Raw genomic sequence first — 13433 nt, forward strand, 5'->3', positions numbered from 1 at the left:
GTAAAAAGTATATAGATATTTATGTGTCTATATGAGAAAATAAAAAGATTGGTAATTGTTAAGTGGAGAGTAGGGGTGGCCTGGTCTCAGATGGGGAGATACTGACATTTATATAATTAAGAAGTAATGGGATTATGTATACTTTTTCTTTCCTCTTTTTTTTATATTTTAAAAACAATATCGTTTTTAACAAAAGCTTTATTGCTTTTATGGAAAAGATGCATTTTCATTGTTGGAAAAATTCGAATAGTCCGGAATAGTGAAAAAGAGAAATAATTTTGATCATCAATACATGCTGAGCCTTACCTAATACCAAGCAAGCACACAATGCGTGCTAAAGTAGTCTTTCTTCCCAACATGTAATTGTTGGATGTATAGTCTTATTATTTTTGTTTTTTCATATGAGGAAGCTAAAGTGCAAAGAGGTTACATCATTTGTTCTTGTTAGACAGCCTTGGACAATCTTGAGGTCATTCAGGCCTTGGAGATCTTGGGGGTCAGGAAACAGCTGGCTATTTTAGAAAAGATGGTCTTGTAAGACCTCTCTGATGGAGAAACACTGGAGATCTGATAAATATGGTAGTTATGTAGCCTTCTAGGGTAAGAGCAGAAGAGACTTCAGCAAATGGGAAATTTTATATAAATGAGATTATATCTCTTGTTTTGTAGCTTAATTGTTTCTCATTTTTATTGGCATAAACAATGGCCAGTGAATATCCTAATTCATGTAGATTCATTTTCTAAGAGTCAATTCCTAGAAGTGGGATTGCTAAGTCAAAGGGTGTATACATTTAAAAAAAATTTTTTTATTGATACAACAACATACGGGCATATAGATTCTTAACATACAAACATTCCATACATGGTGTACAAACACGCACATAGATTCTTAACATGCAAACATTCTATATGTGGTGTACAATCAGTGGATCTCGATATCATCACATAGTGTATATTCATCACCATGATCATTTCTTAGAACATTTGCATTACTCCAGAAAAAGAAATAAGAAGAAAAAAGGAAAAACTCATACATACCATACCCCTTACCCCTCCCTGTCATTGACCGCTAGCTAGTATTTCAATCTACCCAATATATTTTAACTTTTGTTCCCCCTATTTTTTTGCTATACCCCTTACCACTCCCTTTCATTGATCACTAGTATTTCAGTCTACTCAATTTCTTTTAACATTTGTTCCCCCTATTATTTATTTATTTTTAAATTATATGTTTTACTCATCTGTCCATAACGTAGATAAAAGGAGCATCAGATACAAAGTTTTCACCATCACACACATTGCAAAAGCTTTATTGTTACATAATCAGCTTTAAGAAACATGGCTACTGGAACACAGCTCTACAGGTTTAGGCACTTCCCTCTAGCCACTCTAATACACCTTAAACTAAAAAGGGTTTATCTATATAATACATAGGAATAACCTCCAGGATAACCTCTTGACTCAGAAATCTCTCAGCCACTGTCACTTTATTTTGTCTCATTTCTCTCTTCCCCCTTTCAGTCGAGAAGGTTTTCTCAATCTCTTGATGCTGAGTTCCAGCTCATTCTAGTATTTCTGTCCTATGTTGCCAGAGAGGTTTGCACCCCTGGGAGACATGTCCCATGTGGAGAGGGGGAGGGCAATGAGTTTGCTTACAGTTGTTGGCTGAGAGAGGGAAAGGCCACAGGTGAGGAACAAAAGAGGTGTTTGGGGTGACTCTTAGGCTAATTTTAAGTAGATTTAGCCTATCCCTTGTGGGGATAAGTTTCATATGAACAAACCCCAAGATTGAGGGCTCAGCCTGTTGGTTTGGTTGTCCCCACTGCTTGCAAGAATATCAGTAATTGTCCAAATGGGGAAGTTGAATTTTCCTTCTTTCTCACCATTCCCCCAAGGGGACTTTGCAAATACTTCTTTATTCACTGTTCAAATCACTCTGGGATGTATCGGGGCATCACACTGGCAAGCCTACAAAATCTCATGCCCAATTCAAGGTTCCGTGTACTTACAGTGTTCAGTTAACCTGTCCATATAGGTTATATTAGGAAATGCACTAGTCAAATATTAATTTTGTACCAAATAAACATTTTTTCTTTAGTCTCACATAGACGTTGAAGTTTTAAAATATGAATGACTATTTTCAACACCCTGTAGTAATGACATTCCTTTGTTTTCCCTCATGCAAAAACATTTTTTTATTTGTACATTTAGTCACCATCATTGTGCACTGTATGCATTCCTAGATTATAACATCTTAGTCTTTATTGTCTGTCTTTCCTTCTGGTTTCATATGTGCCTCCAGCCCTTCTCCCTTTATCATTCTCACATTCAGCTTCATTCAGTGTACTTACATTATTGTGCTAAAATCAGATAGTATCATGCTATCCTTTTCTGAATTTTTACACTGAGTCCTCTTGCACGATCTTATCTCTTCAGCTCCAATTACCCAATATCTACCCTATTTCTATCTCCTTATGACCTCTGTTCTTAATTAAAATTCTCCAAGTTCATTCATTAATATTAGTTCACATCAGTGAAACCATATAGTACCTGTCCTTTTGTTTCTGGCTAATCTCACTCAGCATAGTGTCCTCAGGGTCCATCCATGTTGTTACATGCTTCATGAATTTATTCTGTCTTACAGCTGTGTAATATTCTATTGTATGTATATACCACAGCTTGTTTAGCCATTCATCTGTTGATGGACATTTGGGCTGTTTCCATCTCTTGGAAGTTGTAAATATTGCTGCTATAAACATTGGTGGGCAAATGTCCGTTTGTGCCTTGCCCTTGTGTCCTCTGACTAGATACCTAGCAATGGTATTGCTGGATCATATGGCAATTCTATACTTAGCTTCCTGAGGCCAAACTGACTTCCACAGTGACTTACCATTTTCCATTCCCACCAGTAGTGGGTAAGTGTGCCTCTTTCTCCACATCCTCTCCAATACTTGTCGTTTTTTGTTTTATTAGTAATGGCCCTTCTGGTGGGTGTGAGATATATCTCACTGTGGTTTTGATTTGCGTTTCCCTTATAGCCAGGGAAGTTGAGCATCTTTTCATGTGCCTTTTAGTCATTTGTATTTCCTCTTCTGAGAAGTGTCTGTTCATGTCTTTTGCCCATTTTGCAACTGGGTTGTTTGTCTTTTTGTTGTTAAGTTGAAGAATTTCTTTATATATTCTGGATAGTAGATTCTTATCTGATATGTAATTTCCAAATATTGTCTCCCACTGTGTAGGCTGTCTTTTTACTTTTTTGACAAAGTTCTTTGATGCATGAAAGTGTTTAATTTTGAGGAGTTCCCATTTGTCTATTTCTTTCTTCAATGCTCATGCTTTGGGTGTAAGATCTGGAAAACCACCTCCTATTACAAGTTTTATAAGATATTTTCCTCTAGAAGGTTTATGGTTTTAGTTCTAATGTTTAGGTCTTTGATCCATTTCGAGTAAATTTCTTTAGGGTGTGTAGGGTATGAATTTCTTTCATTCTTTTGCGCATGGATATCCAGTTCTCCAAGCACCATTTATTGAAGAGACTTTTCTGTCCCAGGTGAGTTGGCTTGGCTGCCTTATCAAAGAACAGTTGTCCATAGATGAGAGGGTCTATATCTGAACCCTCTGTTCTGTTCCATTGGCCAGTATATCTATCTTTTTCTTTTTGCATGGATAGGCACCAGGAATCAAACCTGGGTCTCCGGCATGGCAGGCAAGAATTCTGCCACTGAGCCACTGTCGCACTGCCCCAGTATATCTGTCTTTATGCCAGTACCATGCTGTTTTGACCACTGTAAATTAATAATATGCCTTAAAGTCAGGTAGTGTGTCATTTTTCTTTCTCAGGATATTTTTAGCTATTTGGGACACCCTGCCCTTCCATATAAATTTGGTTATTGGTTTTTCTATTTCTGTAAATTAAGTTTTTGGAATTTTAATTGGTATTGCATTGAATCTATAAATCAATTTAGGTAGAATTGACATCTTTACTATATTTAGTCTTCCAATCTATGAACATGGTATGCCCTTCCATTTATTTAGGTCTTCTGTGATTTCTTTTAGCAATTTCTTGTGGTTCTCTTTGTATGGATCTTTTGTATCCTTAATTCCTAAATATTTTAATTGCAGTTGTAAATGGAATTTTTTCTCGATTTCCCCCTCAGATTGCTCATTACTAGTGTATATAAACACTATAGATTTTTGAGTGTTGATCTTGTAACTTCCCACTTTTCTGCATTCATTTATTAGCTCTAGTAGTTTTGCTGTGGCTTATTAGGGATTTTCGACATATAGTATCATATCATCTGCAAACAGAGAGTTTTACTCCTTCCTTTCCAATTTTGATGTCTTGTATTTCTTTTTCTTGTCTAATTGCTCTGGCTGGAACTTCCAACACAATGTTGAATAACAATGGTGACAGTAGACATCCTTGTCTTGTTCCTGATCTTTAGGGGAAAAACTGAGGAGGATGTTAGCTGTGGGTTTTTCATATTCCCTATATCATGTTGAGGAAGTTCCCTTCTATTCTTATCTTTTGAAGTATTTTCAACAAGAAAAATGTTGAATTTTGTCAAATACCTTTCTGCATCAATTAAGATGATCATGTGGTTTTCCTGCTTTGATTTTTTGATTGATGTATTACATTAATTGATTTTCTTATGTTGAACCATCCTTGCATACCTGGGATGAATCCTACTTGGTTATGGTGTATAATTCTTTTTAATGTGGTGCTGGATTCGATTTGCAAGAATTTTGTTGAGGATTTTTGCATCTATATTCATTAGAGAGATTGGTCTGTAATTTTCTTTCTTGTAGTATTTTGTCTGGCTTTGTTATGAGGGTGATGTTGGCTTCATAGAATGAGTTAGGAAGCCTTCCCTCCTCTTCAGTTCTTTTAAAAAGTTTGAGCAAGATTGGTACTAATTCTTTCTTGAATGTTCTTGAATGTTTGGTCAAATTCACATGTGAAGCCATCTGGTCCTGGACTTTTCTTTTTTGGAAGCTTCTTAATGACTGATTCAATTTCTTTATTTGTGATTGATTTGTTGAGGTCATTGATTTCTTCTTGAGTCAATGTTGGTTGCTCATGCCTTTCTAGGAAGTTTTCCATTTCATCTACGTTGACTAGTTTATTAGCATAAAGTTGTTCATAGTATCCTCTCATTGCCTCCTTTTTTTCTGTGGGGTCAGTGGTTAAGTCTCCTCTTCAATTTCTGATTTTATTTATTTGCAGCCTCTCTCTTCTTCTTTTTGTCAACCTTGCTAAGGGTCCATCAATTTTATTGATTATCTCATAGAACCAACTTCTGGTTTTGTTAATTTTCTTGATTGTTTTCATGTTCTCAATTTCATTTATTTCTGCTGTAATCTTCATTATTTCCTTTTGCTTGCTTTGTGGTTAGTTTGCTATTCTTTCTCTAGTTCTTCCAAGTGAACAGTTAATTCCTTGATTTTTTGCTCTTTATTTATTTATTTTTTTGATAAAGGCATTTAGAGCAAAAAATTTCCCTCAGCCCTGCCTTTGCTGCATCCCATAAATTTTGATATGTTGTGTTTTCATTTTCATTTGCCTCGAGATATTTACTGATTTCTCTAGTAATTTCTTCCTTGACCCAGTGGTTGTTTAAGGGTGTGTTGTTGAGCCTCTTGTATTTGTGAATAATCTGTCCCTCTGCCTGTTATTGATTTCCAACTTCATTTCTTTATGATCCTAGAAAGTGTTTTGTATTTTTCCATTTTTTTGATGCTTCTTAGATCTTTTATGTCCAAAGTGATCTGAAATCTCAGGATAATGAACCTTGGTGTGGGTGTAATTTTGTTGGGCGCTCATCAAGCCCTTTTAATCTGGAAACTCTTGGCCTTCAGTTGTAGGAAGTTTCCTTGTATAATTTTATTCTCTTTTTGGTAAATTTATTATTCAGATACTGAACATTTTGGACAGGTTGCTTAATTTTCTTACCTTTTCTCTTCTATTTTCCAGCTCTGGCATTTTGCTCTCCTTTGTGGGAGAATCTCCTACATCTCTATTTCCCTCCAAGTCTTCTATTGTTGTTTCTTTTTTCCAGTAGCTCTCTTTTGTTATTTAATGTTCCTTTAAAAAATATATGTAGCAACCTGTTACTTTTTAATGGGTGCAAATATCTGCTCTTACTCCTTCGAATATATTTTGAGCACCAAATGTATAACAGGTCCTGTTCTAAGCTCTGAGGTGATAACAGGGAATAAAATGAAGTCCCTGCTCTCTGCATGATTTATATTCTTTTTTTTTTTTTTTATTTTAACATTTTTCCTCTATTATTTATTTATTTATTTATTTTTCCTGAATCTACTATGTGCTTTTATTTTTTTATCCAATTTTTTTTTAATTTTTTTTAATTAATCAAAAAAAAGAAAAGAAATTAACACAGCATTTAGAAATCATTCCATTCTACACATGCACTCAGTAATTCTTAGTATCATCACATAGATGTATGATCATCATTTCTTAGTACATTTGCATCGATTTAGGAAAAGAACTAGCAAAACAGCAGAAAAAGATATAGAATGTTAATATAGAGAAGAGAATTAAAATAATAATACTAATAAAATATATATATATATAAAAAAGGAAAAAGAAAAAAACAAAAACAGAAGATACAAACAAACAAACAAACAAACAAAAAAACATATTTCAGGTGCAGCTTCATTCAGTGTTCCAACATAGTTACATTACACTTAGGTATTATTGTGCTGTCCATTTTTGAGTTTTTGTATCTAGTCCTGTTGCACAGTCTGTATCCCTTCAGCTCCAATTACCCATTATCTTACCCTGTTTCTAACTCTTACCAATGATATATTCCAAGCTGATTCTCGAATGTCGGTTCACATCAGTGGGACCATACAGTATTTGTCCTTTAGTTTTTGGCTAGACTCACTCAGCATAATGTTCTCTAGGTCCATCCATGTTATTACATGCTTCATAAGTTTAGTCTGTCTTAAAGCTGCATAATATTCCATCGTAGGTATACGCCACAGTTTGTTTAGCCACTCGTCTGTTGATGGACACTTTGGCTGTTTCCATCTCTTTGCAATTGTAGATAATGCTGCTATAAACACTGGTGTGCAAATGTCCGTCTGTGTCTTTGCCCTTAAGTCCTTTGAGTAGATACCTAGCAGTGGTATTGCTGGGTCGTAGTCCATTCTGCCATTCTATGTCTTTTGATTGGGAAATTCAGTCCATTACCTTTTAGTGTTATTACTGTATGGATAATATTTTCCTCTACCATTTTGGCTTTTGTATTATATATATCATATCTGATTTTCCTTCTTTCTCCACTTTACTCCATACCTCTCTCTTCTGTCTTTTCGTATCTGACTCTAGTGCTCCCTTTAGTATTTCTTGCAGAGCTGGTCTCTTGGTCACAAATTCTCTCAGTGACTTTTTGTCTATAAATGTTTTAATTTCTCCTTCATTTTTGAAGGACAATTTTGCTGGATATAGAAGTCTTGGTTGGCAGTTTTTCTCTTTTAGTAATTTAAATATATCATCCCACTGTCTTCTAGCTTCCATGGTTTCTGCTGAGAAATCTACACATAGTCTTATTGGGTTTCCCTTGTATGTGACGGATTGTTTTTCTCTTGCTGCTTTCAAGATCCTCTCTCTCTCTTTGACCTCTGACATTCTAACTAGTAAGTGTCTTGGAGAACGCCTATTAGGGTCTATTCTCTTTGGGGTGCGCTGCACTTCTTGGATCTGTAAATTTAGGTCTTTCATAAGAGTTGGGAAATTTTCAGTGATAATTTCTTCCATTAGTTTTTCTCCTCCTTTTCCCTTCTCTTCTCCTTCTGGGACACCCACAACACGTATATTTGTGCGCTTCATATTGTCATTCAGTTCCCTGATCCCCTGCTCAAGTTTTTCCATTCTTTTCCCTATAGTTTCTGTTTCTTTTTGGGATTCAGATGTTCCATCCTCCAGTTCACTAATTGTAGCTTCTGTCTCTTTAGATCTACCATTGTAGGTATCCATTGTTTTTTCCATTTTTTCTTCTTTGTCCTTCACTCCCATAAGTTCTGTGATTTGTTTTTTCAGATTTTCTATTTCTTCTTTTTGTTCAGCCCATGTCTTCTTCATGTCCTCCCTCAATTTATTGATTTGGTTTTTGAAGAGTTTTTCCATTTCTGTTCGTATATTCAGCATTAGTTGTCTCAGCTCCTGTATCTCATTTGAACTATTGGTTTGTTCCTTTGACTGGGCCATATCTTTAATTTTCCGAGCGTCATCCATTATTTTTTGCTGGTGTCTGGGCATTTGATCAGATTTCCCTGGGTGTGGGACGCGGCTGGTTGAAAGGTTTTTCTGTGAAATCTCTGGGCTGTTTTTCTATTCCTGCCCAGTAGGTGGCGCTCGTGGCACTCGTCTGTCTGCGGGTCCCACCAGTACAAGATGCTGTGGCTCCTTTAACTTGCCAATCCGAATCTCACAGTCGGCCCGGGAAACTGCGCGTGGGGTGGGGGGGCGCCGGCCGCCGTGGCTTGGGGGAATGCCGGTCCAAATTGCCCAGCTGGCCCAAGATGCCAAGCGTGGCGGGAGGGCCCCGCTATCCAACATTCCCAGTCAGACCGGGGAGCCACGTGCGTGGAGGGGACCCCAGTCGCCAGCCGCCCCGGCCGGGAAAACGCGCGCTCCTTGGGTATCTCACCACAGCGGATTCTCCCTGCCCGTTCAGCCGCCCCAGAATGGGGTACGCTGTCTTTTTGGTCTCTGTCGTGGCTCCGGGAGCTGTTCCGTATTGTTTCTGTTTCTTCAGTTGCTTTTCTGGAGGAGGAACTAAGACCCGCGCGTCTTACTAAGCCGCCATCTTCTCCGGAAGTCCCATGATTTATATTCTTGAAGGGTAAAGGGGGAATAATAAATTCAAAAACCAAATAAATATATGTTATGTTGGATGGTTTTGAGTGCAGTGGATGGGGGTAGGAAGAAACAGGGTAGGTATATTTTATAAAGGATGGTTAGGGAAGGCTTCATGGAGAAAGTCACATTTTGGCAGAAACCTGAAGGAGGTGAGGTAATGAGGCATATGAAAATGTGGGAGAAGAATGTAACAGGTACATATGCCTTGAGGGAGGCTGGTATAGCTGGAGCAGAGGGCAGAGGAGATTGGAAGAATGTGAAGTTAGATACTGGACAAAATCATGTTGAGCTTCTTGGACCATTGTGAAGAGTTTGGTTTTTACTCTGAGCGAGCTGGGAATCCCCTTCAGTGGATTTGGGTTTGGAACAGAGGAGCAAACTTGATGCAACTTATATTTTAAAATTACTCTGGTTCTTTGTGGAGAATGGTCTACAGGTGCAAAGCGGAACTACTTAGTTTCCTGTTGCTGTAGTCCAGCAAAGAGATGATGGTGGCTAGTACCAATGTAGAAACAACAGAGGATGTGAAAAGCCATCTGTTTCTAGGTACATTTTTTTTTCTTTTTTCTCGATACGTTTTTAAGGTAGTAAATGGGTTATGAAGTTTGGGTTTGGAGTTACTGTGTTGCATTGTCTTTTGAACATCCAAAATGTTGAGTGTGCAGTTGCATAGATGAGTCTGGAATTTACATGTGATATCTGGCTTGAAGTTAGGAATTTCAGAATTATCTGTACATGGATGGTCTTTTAAGGAAGAAGAGAGACTCTTTCATTGCTTCTTCAGACAGCATGTCTCTCCTGTGGAGTTTGTCCAGACCCTTCATTGGAGCTTCCAGCTTCACAATCTGCTCTATGGATATACCTGGGCTCTATCCCTGGAGTTTCTGCTTCATTTGGCTTTTATACTACTGCCCCCAATCAGGATGCGGAAATGAGATGCTTTAGGGCTCCATCTCCAAAGAAGCATTGCACAGTCAACTAGAACTGGCAGAAATACCTTTCTCAAAGCTCAAAAAAAAAAAAAAAAACACTCAGAACTGGAGTAACAGCTTAAGCACCAAATCAAGAAAAAAGACTATTTAAAAGCATAAGATCTTTTTGTGTTCTGCCTGACCCCTCCTTTACCACTGGCTGGGCACTAACAGCGTGGATCCCTGGTCCTGTTCCAGAGGAAGCAGCATAACCGTTAGGAACATACAGGAGCAGTACAACCACCCAATCTGTTTGGTGGTAGTCCAAGGGACTCACCATCCTAGAACTTGCCCTGAGTATAGAATTCTGTGGGAAAGCAATCCTGTTGTACTGCCTAGGGCTTTAGGATACATAGTGCAGTGCCCAGGATTGTGAGGAAACTGTTTCCTAGGGGAATGGGGACATTCTGAACCATGTAAGTGGGGGAATTCCTAGGGTCACAGGTACGTGTCCAAGACAAAATGCATGTGCAGAAAGGGTTAGGGGAAGTCCCTGCCCTTTAGCCTGGAGCCATACTCTAAACTCACTCTATGGATAAGCCCTAAAGGAGAGTACTTGTACAGGTCAGTATGCAAAAGATTAATTCTTTCTTATTGCACTCTTATTTATTTTTGTTGTTGTAGTTAGCTCTTGGCAATCAAGGAAAAAAAGGAACAGATGCTTCAGAGTCTAGTGATGACACATTAAAATATCAGAATGTTGAGGTTTCAACAAAGATTACAAAATGTACAAAGAAATAAGAAGCAACAGCCAAGGCAAGGGAAGAGGTTAAAGCGTTAGACACCATCAATGAAGAGGACCAACCATGGGACATAACAGACAAAAATGGCCCAACTTTTATGTTCAAAGGGCTGAAGGAAAACATGGACAGTGAACTCAAGGAAATCAGGAAAATGATGGATGAACATAAAGAGAATATAAATAGAAAGATGGAAATTATGAAAAGGAGCCAAACAGAACTGAAGATCTTGGTAACACAAATTTGAAATTTCCTAGAGGGGTTCAAGAGCAGATTGTAGCTGGCAGAAGGAAGAATCAAAGAAGTCCAGATAAGACATTTGAAATCATTTAGTCTGAGGAGCAGAAAGTAGAAAGAATAAAGAGAAATAAACAGCCTTAGGAACCTGCAGGGCACCCTCAAGCTTACCAATATATGCTTTTTAGGAGTCTCAAAAGAAAAAGAAAGAGAGAAAGGGGCAGAGAGAATATTTAGAAAAATAATAGCTGACAACTTCCCGAATTTAACAAAAGACCTGAATATACACATCCAAGAAGCTCAATGAATTCCAAATAGGATAAAAGCAAAAACACCCGCATTGTGGCATATGAGAATCAATTTTTAAAAATTTATTTATTAATTAAAAAAATAAAGAAACAAAATAAAACAACAGACATAATCAGTAATTCGCAATATCATCATTTAGTTGCATATTCATCATTTCTTAGAACATTTGCATTAATTCAGAAAAAATAAAAAGACAATAGAAAAAGTAATAAAACAAACACAGGAAAGAAAAAAAAAAGATTATGCCTACCATACCCCTTACCCCTTGCTTTCATTGATCACTAGCATTTAAACTAAATTTATTTTAGCATTTGCTCTGGCTAGAACTTCCAACACAATGTTGAATAACAGTGGTGATAGTGGACATCCTTGTCTCATTCCTGATCTTAGGGGGAAAGGTTTCAGTTTTTCCCCATTGAGGACGATATTAGCTATGGGTTTTTCATATATTCCCTTAATAATTTTTAGGAAATTCCCTTGTATTCCTATCCTTTGAAGTGTTTTCAACAGGAAAGGATGTTGAATTTTGTCAAATGCCTTCTCTGCATCAATCGAGATGATCATGTGATTTTTCTGCTTTGATTTGTTTATATGGCGTATTACATTAATTGATTTTCTTATGTTGAACCATCCTTGCATACCTGGGATGAATCCTACTTGGTCATGATGTATAATTCTTTAAATGTGTTGCTGGATTCGATTTGCTAGAATTTTGTTGAGGAGTTTTGCATCTATATTCATTAGAGAGATGGGTCTGTAGTTTTCTTTTTTTGTAATATCTTTGCCTGGTTTTGGTATGAGGGTGATGTTGGCTTCATAGAATGAATTAGGTCATTTTCCCTCCTCTTCAATTTTTTTGAAGAGTTTGAGCAGGATTGATACTAATTCTTTCTGGAATGTTTGTTAGAATTCACATGTGAAGCCATCTGGTCCTGGACTTTTCTTTTTGGGAAGCTTTTTAATGACTGATTCAATGTCTTTACTTGTGATTGGTTTGTTGAGGTCATCTATTTCATCTTGAGTCAAAGTCGGTCGTTCATGCCTTTCTAGGAAGTTGTCCATTTCATCTACATTGTTGTATTTTTTGGCATAAAGTTGTTCATAGTATCCTGTTATTACCTCCTTTATTTCTGTGGGGTCAGTGGTTATGTCTCCTCTTCCATTTCTGATCTTATTTATTTGCATCCTCTCTCTTCTTCTTTTTGTCAATCTTGCTAAGGGCCCATCAATCTTATTGATTTTCTCATAGAAGCAGCTTCTGGTTTTATTGATTTTCTCAATTTTTTTCATGTTCTCAATTTCATTTATTTCTGCTCTAATCTTTGTTATTTCCTTCCTTTTGCTTGCTTTGGGGTTAGTTTGCTGTTCTTTCTCCAGTTCTTCCAAGTGGACAGTTAATTCCTGAATTTTTGGCTGTTCTTCTTTTTTGATATAGGCATTTAGGGCAATAAATTTCCCTTTTAGCACTGCCTTTGCTGCATCCCATAAGTTTTGATATGTTGTGTTTTCATTTTCATTTGCCTCAAGATATTTACTGATTTCTCTTGTAATTTCTTCCTTGACCCACTGGTTGTTTAAGAGTGTGTTGTTGAGCCTCCACATATTTGTGAATTTTCTGGCACTTTGCCTATTATTGATTTCCAACTTCATTCCCTTATGATCTGAGAAGGTGTTGTGTATGATTTCAGTCTTTTTAAATTTGTTGAGACTTGCTTTGTGACCCAGCATATGGTCTATCTTTGAGAATGATCCATGAGCACTTGAGAAAAAGGTGTATACTGCTGTTGTGGGGTGTAATGTCCTATAAATGTCTGTTAAGTCTAGCTCATTTATTGTAATATTCAAATTTTCTATTTCTTTATTGATCCTCTGTCTAGATGTTCTGTCCATTGATGAGAGTGGTGAATTGAAGTCTCCAACTATTATGGTAGATGTGTCTATTTCCCTTTTCAGTATTTGCAGTGTTTGCCTCATGTATTTTGGGGCGTTCTGGTTCGGTGCATAAGTATTTATGATTGTTATGTATTCACGTTGAATTGTTCCTTTTATTAGTACATAGTATCCTTCTTTGTCTCTTTTAACTGTTTTACATTTGAAGTCTAATTTGTTGGATATTAGTATAGCTACTCCTGCTCTTTACTGGTTGTTATTTGCATGAAATATCTTTTCCCAACGTTTCACTTTCAACCTATGTTTATCTTTGGGTCTAAGATGTGTTTCCTGTGGACAGCATATAGAAGGATCGTTTTAGATTTTTTAATCTATTCTTTTAATCTATTCTGCCAGTCT

General features: G+C 37.0%; 1 protein-coding gene across 3 annotated transcripts in view; it reads left to right on the plus strand.

Moving 5' to 3' along the window:
• Positions 1–13433, plus strand: part of MTR (5-methyltetrahydrofolate-homocysteine methyltransferase) — a 183097-nt gene that overhangs the window by 81271 nt on the left and 88393 nt on the right. The window lies entirely within an intron of this gene.

The sequence above is a fragment of the Tamandua tetradactyla genome, chromosome 7, assembly GCF_023851605.1.
Source record: "Tamandua tetradactyla isolate mTamTet1 chromosome 7, mTamTet1.pri, whole genome shotgun sequence".
In the NCBI taxonomy this organism is placed as follows: Eukaryota; Metazoa; Chordata; class Mammalia; order Pilosa; family Myrmecophagidae; genus Tamandua; species Tamandua tetradactyla.